The sequence below is a fragment of the Dermochelys coriacea genome, chromosome 20, assembly GCF_009764565.3.
Source record: "Dermochelys coriacea isolate rDerCor1 chromosome 20, rDerCor1.pri.v4, whole genome shotgun sequence".
In the NCBI taxonomy this organism is placed as follows: domain Eukaryota; kingdom Metazoa; phylum Chordata; order Testudines; family Dermochelyidae; genus Dermochelys; species Dermochelys coriacea.
Window position 1 is genome coordinate 5,076,895 of NC_050087.2, and position 13,801 is coordinate 5,090,695.

Sequence of the window (13,801 nt, forward strand, 5' to 3'; positions counted from 1 at the left end):
GGATACATCTACACTGAAATAAAAGCCCCAAGGCATGGCTGCAGCTGACCCAAGTCAGCTGACTTGGACTCATGGGGGTCTGGACTGCAGGGCTAAAAATTGCTGTGTAGACAGTCGGACAGGAGCCCAGGCTCTGGCACCTTCTCCCCCCCCCCCCCGCCCACCTCCTCCCCTTGTGACTATGCAGCAATTTTACAGCCCCTCAGCCCAAGCTCCGCACAGCTGCATCGGCTGACCCGGACCAGCCACAAGTGTTTAATTGTTGGGTAGACGTACTCAGTTGCTAGGGTGATGTGTGTGGACATACAACCAGATGGGCCTTCTTTATAAAGTGCCATACATGCCTATGGTGCTGTCTAGATAATAAACAATACAGCTGTTGAGTATTGTAAAGCAGCTGGCTAGCTCATGAGAGAGAGAGAGAGAGACTTATAAACATAAATAAGAGAGAGAGAGAGAGAGAGACTTATAAACATAAATAAAAGCATCACACAAACATCATTTTAACTGGTTAAATACTATTGATCAAATATATCTGTTTACTAATTTTGCCAATTTTTTATTCAGCAATTTATTCAATGAATTTCTTTCTGATAGTCAACCTTCACTAACAAATAACCTTCACTAACAAACAAGTCATAGGGCAGAATTTTTTAAACCACCATTGGATTCAGGCACCTGGGCGCTTTCGAAAAACCCCTCTAGGCACTTATCCTGAGGTATCTAAATACCTTTGAAAATATGGCCTTAAGTCCCACTTTTAAAAGTCATGGACGCACTCAGGAGCCTCTCACCGACTTTCACAGCGTGTGAATTAGGCTCCTAAAGGCCTAAGTCCTTCGGAAAGTGGGACTCCTGAGTCAAGGTTTGGAAAATGTAACCCTTTTGAAATTTTTAGCCCAGGTGTCCACGAGAGAGAAAGCACAGTGTGTCTCACTCCTTTGTAATAGGCTGCATCTAAACACAAAACACTGCCATCCCTGCAGTGGGGAGTGGGCCTGCTCGCCCTTTAAAGGTGCACCAAACACAACAAGCCACAACCAATGCACTCTCCATACAATATATGTACTAAAGCACTCCAGTTTTATTGATCAATCTATTTCACTCCGCTGTCGTGCCTAGTAGTTCACGGAGGTGCTATGCTCTTGCAGATACAACAACCAGAATGCTTTTTCTCTGGTGATTACCAAATATACTATCATAAAATCTCATGGCCCAGCTCCATTACGACAGGAGGGGAGTTGTTAAGTCAGCTGAATGCCGCTGTCCTAATTTCAATCACTGAATGCACTCAGATAACACACAGATTGAGTCACAGCACTGTCTCCAGCCAAAGTCAGGCAATTAAAGCATGATTTTATCATCAATCATCCTCATCCAGTTCAAACTTGATAGACAGTCTAAGCTCCAACTTCGCAAACCAAAGCTATATCATTGTATCAGCTGCGCTGAGTATGGAGAAATGCCCAGGCAGAAATGCGGGGAAAGCCGCTTGCTTCTTCATCATCTGTTTTTTATGCTAAAGAGGCGAAACAAAGACAAATCTGCATGGATGTAACCAAGGTTTGTTTGAGTTAACAGTGAGGGAAAACTTACATTGTCTCCTAGTGTGTAAGTAGAAGAAGAGGAATTATTTAAGCTCCGTACCAATGTGGACATAAGAACAAATGGATATAAATGGCCATCAGGAAGTTTAGACTTGAAATTAGACGAAGGTTTCTAACCATCTGAGGAGTGAAGTTCTGGAATAGCCTTCCAAGGGAAGCAGTGGGGGCAAAAGACCTATCTGGCTTCAAGATTAAACTCGTTAAGTTTATGGAGGAGAAGGTATGATGGGACAACATGATTTTGGCAATTAATTGATCTTTAACTATTCATGGTAAATAGGCCCAATGGCCTGTGATGGGATGTTAGATGGGGTGGGATCCGAGTTACTACAGAGAATTCTTTCCTGGGTATCTGGCTGGTGAATCTTGCCCATATGCTCAGGGTTCAGCTGATTGCCATATTTGGGGTCGGGAAGGAATTTTCCTCCTGGGCAGATTGGCAGAGGCCCTAGGGGGGTTTTGCCTTCCTCTGTAGCATGGGGCACGGGTCACTTGCTGGAGGATTCTCTGCACCTTGAAGTCTTTAAAACACGATTTGAGACTTCAATAGCTCTGCCATAGGTGAGAGGTTTATCGCAGGAGTGGGTGGGTGAGGTTTTGTGGTCTGCGTTGTGCAGGAGGTCAGACTAGATGATCATAATGGTCCTTTCTGACCTTGATATCTATGAATCTAAGTAGCACTATCTCAATCAGATACCCTGAGTTTCACTTATAACCACATTTGCCGTGCAACACAGCTGATTGGATGACAATAGCCATCTAAGTAGCTACATAGCCCTGACCACCAAATCAACCAAGCATCTCACAAGCATGCATGAGTTTAATCCTCACAACCCTCCTGGAAAGTAGCGAAACATTATCCTCATTAGCAAAAAAAAAAATTCAGATTTTGTGACACTGAAACATTTCACCTATTTGTGCCAAATTTGCCAAAATTGTTTTAGTTGTGGGGGGGGGGAGAGAACAGAGAAAAATAAAAACATTTCAACCTTTTCAAAACAAGACGTTTTGATCTTGTGATTTGAAATGACTTTCAGCTTGGAAATTTCCTTCCACTGTGATTTTTAAAAATTAAAAAGAAGATTTTAAAATGCTCTAAATCAAAAGGAAACATTTCCTGTTGGGTAAAGCAAAAGGTTACATTCAACCCCAAGCCAGGTTTTGGTGAGGGTTTTTTCTACTAACCAAAAATTTCAGAAAAAGTTTGTTCTGAGTCAACACAAACAAAAATTTCCCCGATATTTTGGCATTGCCAGCACACCAAAAATTTCATGTCCCACAGCTCTAATCCCAAACTCAAACATTTAGGACCAGCCTCAGCTGACTTTAACCGGCTTCTCATTTTTCTGCCTACTACTGGACACACAACTCACCTTTGCATTGCCAAAGCACTGGAAATGGGCCTTAATGTAACTGAGAATCCAGCATTGTCTCATTTGTGAGGACGAGCATTTCCTTACACAGCGAAGTGTCACTGACATGCATTCGAAAGTGCAAAAACGGGTAACTTCTGAAGATCATTCTGTGGCTTGGCATCATTCAAAATGCTTTGGATTCAATTATTTGTTACTCATTAACTGGAGTCAGAGTAGCAGCCATGTTAGTCTGTATTCGCAAAAAAGAAAAAGAGTACTCATGGCACCTTAGAGACTAACAAATTTATTTGAGCATAAGCTTTCGTGAGCTACAGCTCATTTGATGCATCCGATGAAGTGAGCTGTAGCTCACGAAAGCTTATGCTCAAATACATTTGTTAGTCTCTAAGGTGCCACAAGTACTCCTTTTCTTTTTTTCATTAACTGGAGAATATTCAAAGGCCTTTTGCAGAATGGAGAATTTTCATTGCCAACCAGAGTTCCACTGTTAATTTCAGACAATCCCAATGCACTCACTGCCACCAATTTTATATATATTACCTGGGGTGCTTTACAACCTACCCAAGACCTGCTCTTGCTTCCATGAACCCAGAGCAAAAACTGCCATTGATTTAACAGGAAGCAGGGTCAGGCTCCCCTACTCTGGAGGACTTAAAGTTTGCTTAGGCAGACACAACGCAAACAACCAAGAAAGCTGAAGCAGCCAGTGCTGGCAAGGAGATCAGTGCCAGTAGGGTTATTAAACTTAATCCACTGAAGAGCTCATCTACTTTATCATGGTCCCTATCTCGGTCAAATTCACCAAAGCAACTTCTGGCTGCTTTGAGACCTTCCATCTTGTATTCTGCAGCTACTACGGTTTCAGAGTAACAGGCCATGTAATGGCGTCATGTCCTTTTCATGGCCTGTCTCTTGAAAATAAGACAGGAAGACCCACTGAGGATTATCTTGCATCCCCAAGAGACTTAATGGAAGCTGTTTGGGGCAGGGACCATCAGTTTGCTCTGTGTCTGTACGGCACTTACGGTAACAACAACCAACAACAATACTAATAATAGAGCTGAATTATTCCCTGGCTACATACCCTTCTACGATTGCCCCAGTACACCTCTGGAGTTCTCAACATATACCTTTAGGTAGCAACATATCACTTGAAGTTTTATTGCTATGTACTGCACCTTTCTATGTAGAGGAGACTGGCAGAGGCAGCTGCCATTTGGGTCCAGTTCAAGTGAAGTAAGTTACTTCTTTTTTCATGCGATCATAAGTTTGGTGATAACGAAAATAGTGCTGATGTAATATACTTAGATGGTACCGCACAACATTTTGATGAAGACACTTGAACAATACAAAATTAACATGGCACATGTTAAATGGATTAAAAACTGGCTAGCGGTAGGTCTCAAAATGTAACTGGCAATGGGGAATCATCATGAAGTTTGAGCGTTTCTAGTAGGATCATACAGTAATTGGTTTTGGGCCCTACACTACTGAATATTTTTATCAATGAGAGATACAAGGCAGGCGAGGCAATATCTTTTATTGTTCCAAGTTCTGTTGGTGAAAGAGGCATGCATTCGAGCTACATAGAGGTCTTCTTCGGGTCTGTGAACCTTAAAAGCTTGCCTCTTTCACCAACAGAAGTTAGTCCAATAAAAGATATTACCTCTCCCACCTTGTCTCTCATATCCCGGGACCAACATGAGCAACAACACTGCAAATGATTTTTATTAATGACATGGAGGAAAACAAAATACATTATTGATCTGGTTTGCAGATGGCACAAAGATTGGGGAGTTGTAAATGATGAAGACGACAACTAATACATAGCAACCTGGATCGCTTGGTAAGCTGACCTCAAGCAAACATGTATTTCAATACAGCCAAGTGTAAAGCCAGCCATCTAGGAACCAAGAATGCAAGTTATATCTATGGGAGAGAGGAATCTATCCTGGAAGCAGTGACTATGAAAAAGACTTGGACGTCTCAGTGGATAATCAGCGGAACATGAGTTCCGAGTGCAATGCTGTGGCCAAAAGAGATAATGTGAGCCTTGGATATATAAACAGGTGAATCTCAAGTAGGAGTAACGGTTATTTGATCTCTGGACTTGGCACTAGTATGACTCTAAAGGAATACTTATGTCCAGTACTGGTGTCTACAATTCAAGAAGAATGTTAAAACATTGGAGAGGGGTCAGAGAAGAGCCACAAGAATGATTAAGGGATTGGAAAACATGCCTTACAGTGAAAAACCTTAAGGAGTTCAATCCGTTTAGTTTATCAAAGAGGAGGTTAAGGAGTGAGTCAATCACAGTCTATAAGTACCTACATGAGGAATAGAAATTTGATGATAGAGGGTTTTTCAAACTAGAAGACAAAAAGTATAACAAGATCCAATGGCCGGAAGTTGAAGCTAGACAAATTCAGACTAGGAACTAAGGTGCAAATTTTTATCAGTGACGGTAATTTACCATTGGAACATTTTACCAAAGGTTACAGAGGATCATTCATCCTTGGAAATTTCTAAATCAAGGTTGGATGTTTTTCAGAAAGATATACTCTATTTCCAACAGGAATAAATTCAGGGAAACTCTCTGGCCTGTGTTATACAGGAGATCACATTGCATGATCACAGTGGTTCCTTCTGGCCTTGGAGTCTATGACCTAAGACTGTTTTAAAGGAGACACACACACTGTGCTCTTCCTTCTTTTTTAAAATGGGGTGAAGGGAAGATTGATTTGCTTTAATCTACAATTGGTCTTTTCAAGTGAAAGTCCAGACATGCGGCTGGCTGGTTGCTCTGCATTGAAAAACGTCACCAAGGCAAGGTCACGTTTTTGCTGCATCCATCGTCTTGCGCAATATGATCAAACAGAGCAGAAAAAGTGAGCTGATATATTTAATGAAATGATGTGTTTGGTGGGAAAACCCAGTTGAGTGGGAGTACTTCCTTAAGTGAACTATTTCACTGCTACCATAAACTTCCAATAGGCAAGCAGCACCAACTATCCATACATTTAGCAGTCTCAGCAGAGAGGCTGAGCATCTGATTGATGGGGAAATCAGAGTCACTGTCTCACCCCACTCCACCCAACTTGGGTGGTTTCTATGAGTCAGGAAAGCGGCACAGTGGGGATGCTTGTGCCACTGCCATCTGTTTCTAGAATAACCAGAGAAATTCACACTTAAATGTCATGCAGCACCTTCCGCCGGCCCTGAGTTCACTTAATCTTCTCTTGAACGATAGATCCATAGGTTCACAGGGGCTCGGGCATCAGCTGAGCTAAATGGCCATAGCTCCACTGGCTTCAGTTTACATCAGCGGTGGATTCACCCCATAGATTTTAAGGCTAGAAGGGATCATTATACATTCAAACTGTTCTCAGTCATGTAATCTCCCAAGAACAGTCCTGGCTCCAAGGGTGCTCCTTATGGGAATTGAGCTGACCCCACTGTGCTTGAAAAACGACTTGGTTGCCTTATCAGAAGCCCTCAGGCAGCCTCACCTGCCCCCAAATGGCAATGTCTTCGGCCAATGGCTCTCCTCTCACTGATAATGCACCTGCCTCTTCCTTTTGCAGACCTCAAACACCCCTCCATGCTGCTGAGCACCAGGGCTGAGTGGTCATCATGCAAGGAGATGCAGATCACGCCCCTGCTTACCTGCAAGCTCCTTGCAGCCGACCCTACACACAGTATTTTCTCCCTGGTGTGATTTCAGACGTGTCATGAGACCCCATAGCATGGATTTTATTTTCATCAGCTAGGCCAAATCTAGATAGATATGAATGAAAACCATCTATCTGGGTATCTCGATCTCTCTCTCGGGATAGGGATTTAGCTACCTGTTGCATTTGTACCATGCTCATCACCATGGTCACTGGACATCAAGATGTCACCATCAGATGAGATGTTATCCCAAAGTCCTGACCACCTGCAATCTAGGAGCAGCTAGAACTCCCAAGGGTTTTATCTTTCCCCACAAGAGTATGGAAGTTATTGCCAGTGTCCTGTCACAAATTCCCATTGGGTCATTCCATTCTGCCTAAGTTCAATTCCCTGGTTATTTCTATTGAATGCTGGATCCTTCTCTCTCCACTCTGAATTGCTATCAAGTACTGGGGACCACTGACCCTGAGGTCAGTGCATTGCTGCGATGGACAAAATGATCCTTTAATGTTTGAGCTGGTTGACATATTTCATTCGAAACAATGTTTTCAACAATAACAAAAAATCGCATTTTCATCCAAATGTTTCTTTCCACAGGAAATATCCATTTTTGGGTGGGCAGTGTGATGTTGCACTCCATATGTTTTATGGAAATATGCTAATAAGTGTGAATATGATGTAACTGGAATATGCTTCATACAAAAGATCTCTTGTAAGGTATCATTACAAAGCTTATAATCTACTGAGTGTGTTCATCCTATTTGTATGTATGTATCATTCTTGTGTCTAATACTAGAAATATGAAGTATAACTCTGAAGTCCTGTTGTAATTATGCAAAGTGTGGGCCATTAATGGTGGTTTAGAATCTTGATGGCTCCCATTGACTAGGACAATTGATTGTAAATGGCTCTGTTTGCTTGCAAGCCTTCCTGCATTAGTGTGAGTCAGGCCGGGAAGAATGGAGGCTTAGGGTATCACAGGGCATGTGGCCATGTCACCTGGTACTGGAATCCATCTTAAACCTGGTGCTTTTCCATTTAGAAGGTGGGATGGGGACCCAGAGAAACAAAAGATTCCCGCCTTGTGCTAAAGCTATAAAAGGGGATGGAACAGAACAAAGGGGGCTGCCAGTCATGAGAAATCCCCTAGTTACCACCTGAACTGGAACTAACAAGGACTTTACCAGGGGAAAGGATTGGGCCCAGACTAGGAAGGAGCGTAGTCTGTAAAAGAAGCTTATTGGAACATCTCTGAGGGTGAGATTTACCTGTATTCAGTTTCTTAATGTGTTAGGCTTAGACTTGCGTGCTTTGTTTTATTTTGCTTGGTAACTTACTTTGTTCTGTCTGTTATTACTTGAAACCACTTAAATCCTACTTTTTATATTTAATAAAATCACTTTTGTTTATTAATTAACCCAGAGTAAGTGTTTAATACCTGGGGGAGCAAACAGCTGTGCATATCTCTCTATCAGTGTTATAGAGGGCAGACAATTTATAAGTTTACCTTGTATAAGCTTTATACAGAGTAAAATGGATTTATTTGGGGTTTGGATACCATTGAGAGCTGGGTGTCTGGATGCTGGAGAAAGGAGTACTTGCTGAGCTGTTTTCAGTTTAATCTGCAGCTTTGGGGGCATGGTCCAGACCCTGGGTCTGTGTTGCAGGAGGCTAGCATATCTGGCTCAAAAAGTCAGGGTTCTGGAGCCCCTAGCTGGCAAAGAAAATGAGCTCAGAGGTAGGTCCTCAAAAAAAAACCCTACCAAATTGAAATATAACCCCAAACTGAAAAATATTGTTAAATCTGGCAAAAGTTTTCTGTAAAAACAAAAAAATGTTGTCTCAATCTGGTGAAAGTTTTCAATTTTCCATTGCTAAATTTTTTTTATGGTTTTGGGGCAGGGGAGGTTTGGTTCTGTTTGTTTTTGGTTTGGTTTTTGTTTGGTTTTGTTATGAAAATTTGAAAAGCTTTGTAGAAATTTTTTTTATATAAAATTGTCTTTTTGTTTTAATTCAAAAATTTTGTCCAGGGGAAAACAATGAATATTTCCTGCCTACATCTACCAGAGTTGATCAAATGCTTTCAGAGCTTTCAATGGGTTTATAATTATTACAATGTAATAAATAACAATAATAAATTCCTTGGGGAAAAACCAAACTAACCCATTGTATTTCTTACTGTAAAGCTTAATGAGATACAATGCATCATGCGGCAAGAAAAGGAACTGAAAAAAGACAAGCAAAAGTTGCTTCATGACCATTACATAAAAGCACACCTAGAATTAGCTGTAGATATTATACATTTTCTTTTGAAGAACTATAGACTGGTGAAGTTTATCAGCTCATTGGAGAAAAATATCAGATGGGGTAGAATTTCTCAGCTGCTGGGAATACTTGTGTTAGGGCTGGTCTAACCTAAAGCTATAAGTCGACCTAAAGTATGCTACTTCAGTTATGTAAGGGTATGTCTACACTACGAAATTAGGTTGAATTTATAGAAGTCAGTTTTGTAGAAAGCATTTTTATACAGTCAAGTGTGTGTGTCCCCACACAAATGCTCTAAGTGCATGTAGTCGGCGGACTGTGTCCATAGTACCGAGGCAACCGTCGACTTCCAGAGCTTTGCACTGTGGGTAGCTATCCCACAGTTCCCACAGTCTCCTCCGCCTATTTGAATTCTGGGTAGAAATCCCAGTGCCTGATGGGGCTAAAACATTGTCGCGGGTGGTTCTGGGTACATATCGTCAGGCCCCTGTTCCCTCCCTCCCTCCATAAAAGCAAGGGCAGACAATCGTTTTGCACCTTTTTTTTCTTGAGTTACCTGTGCAGACGCCATACCACAGCAAGCATGGAGCCCGCTCAGCTAACAGTCAACGTGTGTCTCCTGGGTACTGGCGGACATGGTACTGCATTGCTACACAGCAGCCTTTTGGCAGCACACAGTGCAGTATGACTGGTAGCCGTCGTCGACGTAGTCCTGGGTGCTCTTTTAACCCGGTGCCTGGGCAAACATGGGAGTGACTCAGCCAGGTCATTTCCCTTGTTTTGTCTCATGGCGATTGAGTCCTACCGGCAGTGCACAGTCTCTTAATCTGCAGCTAGCTGAAGATGATGGCCAATAGTCATACTGCACCATCTTCTGCTGAGCACCCAGGAGGTGACGATGGCTAGCGGTCGTACTGCACAGTCTGCTGCCAGCATGATGTATAAAGATAGATGAAGTGGCTCAAAACAAGAAATAGAACAGATTTGTTTTGTATTCATTTTCTCCTCCCTCCCTCCCTCTGTGAAATCAATGGCCTGCTAAACCCAGTTTTGAGTTCTATCTTTGAGGCGGCCATTCAGTTTCTCACAAAGCCACCCCCTTTATTGATTTTAATTCCCTGTAAGCCAACCCTGTAAGCCATGTCGTCAGTCGCCCCTCCCTCCGTCAGGGCAACAGCAGACAATCGTTCCGCGCCTTTTTTCTGTGCAGACGCCATACCACGGCAAGCATGGAGCCTGCTCAGATCACTTTGGCAATTAGGAGCACATTAAACACCACACGCATTATCCAGCAGTATATGCAGCACCAGAACCTGGCAAAGCGAAACCGGGCGAGTAGGCGACATCAGCGCAGTTATGAGAGTGATGAGGACATGGACACAGACTTCTCTCAAAGCACATGCCCTGGCAACGTGGGCATCATGGTGCTAATGGGGCAGGCTCATGCAGTGGAACGCTGATTCTGGGCCCGGGAAACAAGCACAGACAGGTGGAACCGCATAGTGTTGCAAGTCTGGGACAATTCCCAGTGGCTGCGAAAAGTTTCGCATGCATAAGGGCACTTTCATGGAACTTTGTGACTTGCTTTCCCCTGCCCTGAGGCACAAGAATACCAAGATGAGAGCACCCCTCACAGTTGAGAAGCGAGCGGTAATAGCCCTGTGGAAGCTTGCAACGCCAGACAGCTACCGGTCAGTCGGGAATCAATTTGGAGTGGGCAAATCTACTGTGGGGGCTGCTGTGATGCAAGTAGCCAACGCAATCAAAGATCTGCTGATATCAAGGATAGTGACCCTGGGAAATGTGCAGGTCATAGTGGATGGCTTTTCTGCAATGGGATTCCCTAACTGTGATGGGACCATAGACGGATCCCATATCCCTATCTTGGCACCAGAGCACCAAGCCAGTGAGTACATAAACTGCAAGGGGTACTTTTCAATAGTGCTGCAAGCACTGGTGGATCAAAAGGGACGTTTCACCAACATCAACTTGGGATGGCTGGGAAAGGTACATGACGCTCGCATCTTCAGGAACTCTGGTCTGTTTCAAAAGCTGCAGGAAGGGACTTTCTTCCAAGACCAGAAAATAACCATTGGGGATGTTGAAATGCCTATAGTTATCTTTGGGGACCCAGCCTACCCCTTAATGCCACGGCTCATGAAGCCATACATAGCAGCCTGGAGAGTAGTCAGGAGCTGTTCAACTACAGGCCGAGCAAGTGCAGAATGGTGGTGGAATGTGCATTTGGACGTTTAAAAGCGCGCTGGCACACTTTACTGACTCAGTTAGACCTCATCAAAACCAGTATTCCCACGGTTATTACTACTTGCTGTGCGCTCCACAATATCTGTGAGAGTAAGGGGGAGATGTTTATGGCGGGGTAGGAGGTTGAGGCAAATCACCTGGCTGCTGGTTACACACAGCCAGACACCAGGGCGGTTAGAAGAGCACAGAAGGGTGCAGTGCGCATCGGAGAAGCTTTGAAAACCAGTTTCATGACTGGCCAGACTACGGTGTGAAAGTTCTGTTTGTTTCTCCTTGATGAAACCCCCCACCCCTTGGTTCACTCTACTTCCCTGTAAGCTAACCACCCTCCCCACCTCCCTTCGATCACCACTTGCAGAGGCAATAAAGTCATTGTTGCTTCACATTCATGCATTCTTTATTAATTCATCACGCAAATCGGGGTATAATTTACCAAAGTAGCCCAGGAGGGGTGGTGGAGGAGGGAAGGACAAAGCCACACAGAACTTTAAAAGTTTAAAACTTATTGAATGTCTTGGGCAATCCTCTGGGGTGGAGTGGCTGGGTGGCCGGAGGGCCCCCCCACTGTGTTCTTGGGCATCTGGGTGAGGAGGCTATGGAACTTGGGGAGGAGGGTGGTTGGTTACACAGGGGCTGTAACGGAGGTCTGTGCTCCTGCTGCCTTTCCTGCAGCTCAACCATACTCTGGAGCATATTAGTTTGATCCTCCAGCAGCGTCAGCATTGAATCCTGCCTCCTCTGATCATGCTGCCGCCACCTTTCAGCTTCAGCCCTCTCTTCAGCCTGCCACCTCTCCTCCTGGGCATTTTGTGCTTTCCTGCACTCTGACATTGTCTGCCTCCATGCATTCGTCTGTGCTCTGTCAGTGTGGGAGGACAGCATGAGCTCAGAGAACATTTCATCGCAAGTGTGTTTTTTTTCGCCTTCTAATCTTCGCTAGCCTCTGGGAAGGAGAAGATCATGTGATCCTTGAAACACATGCAACTGGTGGAGGGAAAAAAAGGAACAGTGGTATTTGAAAAGACACATTTTATAAAACAATGGGTACACTCTTTCACGGTAAACCTTGCTGTTAACTTTACATACATAGCACATGTGCTTTCGTTACAAGGTCGCATTTTGCATCCCCCCACCGCGTGGCTAACAGCCATAGGCAAACAGCCCAGCAGGAATGGACACCTCTGAATGTCCCCTTAAGAAAAGCACCCTATTTCAACCAGGTGACCATGAATGATATCACTCTCCTGAGGATAATACAGAGAGATAAAGAACGGATGTTGTTTGAACGCCAGCAAACATACACTGCAATACTTTGTTCTACAATGATTCCCGAATACGTGCTACTGGCCTGGAGTGGTAAAGTGTCCTACCATGGTGGATGGAATAAGGCTGCCCTCCCCAGAAACCTTTTGCAAAGGCTTTGGGAGTATATCCAGGAGAGCCACAAATACCAGGGCAAATTAATCATTAAACATGCTGGCTTTTAAACCTTGTATAGTATTTTAAAAAAAGAAAAGGAGTACTTGTGGCACCTTAGAGACTAACAAATTTATTAGAGCATAAGCTTTCGTGAGCTACAGCTCACTTCATCGGATGCATCCGATGAAGTGAGCTGTAGCTCACGAAAGCTTATGCTCTAATAAATTTGTTAGTCTCTAAGGTGCCACAAGTACTCCTTTTCTTTTTGCGAATACAGACTAACACGGCTGCTACTCTGAAACCAGTATTTTAAAAGGTACACTCATCAGAGGTCCCTTCTCCGCCTGGCGGGTCCGGGAGGCAGCCTTGGGTAGGTTCGGGGGGTACTGGCTCCAGGTCCAGGGTGAGAAACAGTTCCTGGCTGTCGGGAAAACCGGTTTCTCCGCTTGTTTGCTGTGAGCTATCTACAACCTCCTCATCATAGTCTTCCTCGTCCCCAAAACCTGCTTCCGTGTTGCCTCCATCTCCATTGAAGGAGTCAAATAACACGGCTGGCGCAGTGGTGGCTGAACCCCCTAAAATGGCATGCAGCTCATCATAGAAGCGGCATGTTTGGGGCTCTGACCCAGAGCAGCCGTTCGCCTCTCTGGTTTTCTGGTAGGCTTGCCTCAGCTCCTTAAGTTTCACGTGGCACTGCTTCGGGTCCCTGTTATGGCCTCTGTCCTTCATGCCCTGGGAAATTTTCACAAATGTTTTGGCATTTCGAAAACTGGAACGTAGTTCTGATAGCACGGATTCCTCTCCCCCTACTGCAATCAGATCCCATACCTCCCGTTCGGTCCATGCTGGAGCTCTTTTGTGATTCTGGGACTCCATCATGGTCACCTCTGCTGATGAGCTCTGCGTGGTCACCTGCAGCTTGCCACACTAGCCAAACAGGAAATTGAAATTCAATAGTTCGCGGGCCTTTTCCTGTCTACCTGGTCAGTGCATCTGAGTTGAGAGTGCTTTCCAGAGCAGTCACAATGGTGCACTCTGGGATAGCTCCTGGAGGCCAATACCATCTAATTGTGTCCACAGTACCCCAAATTTGACCCAGCAAAACCGATTTCAGCACTAATCCCCTTGTCGGGGGTGGAGTAAGAAATCGATTTTAAGAGCCCTTTCAGTCAAAAAAAAGGGCTTCGTCATGTGGAT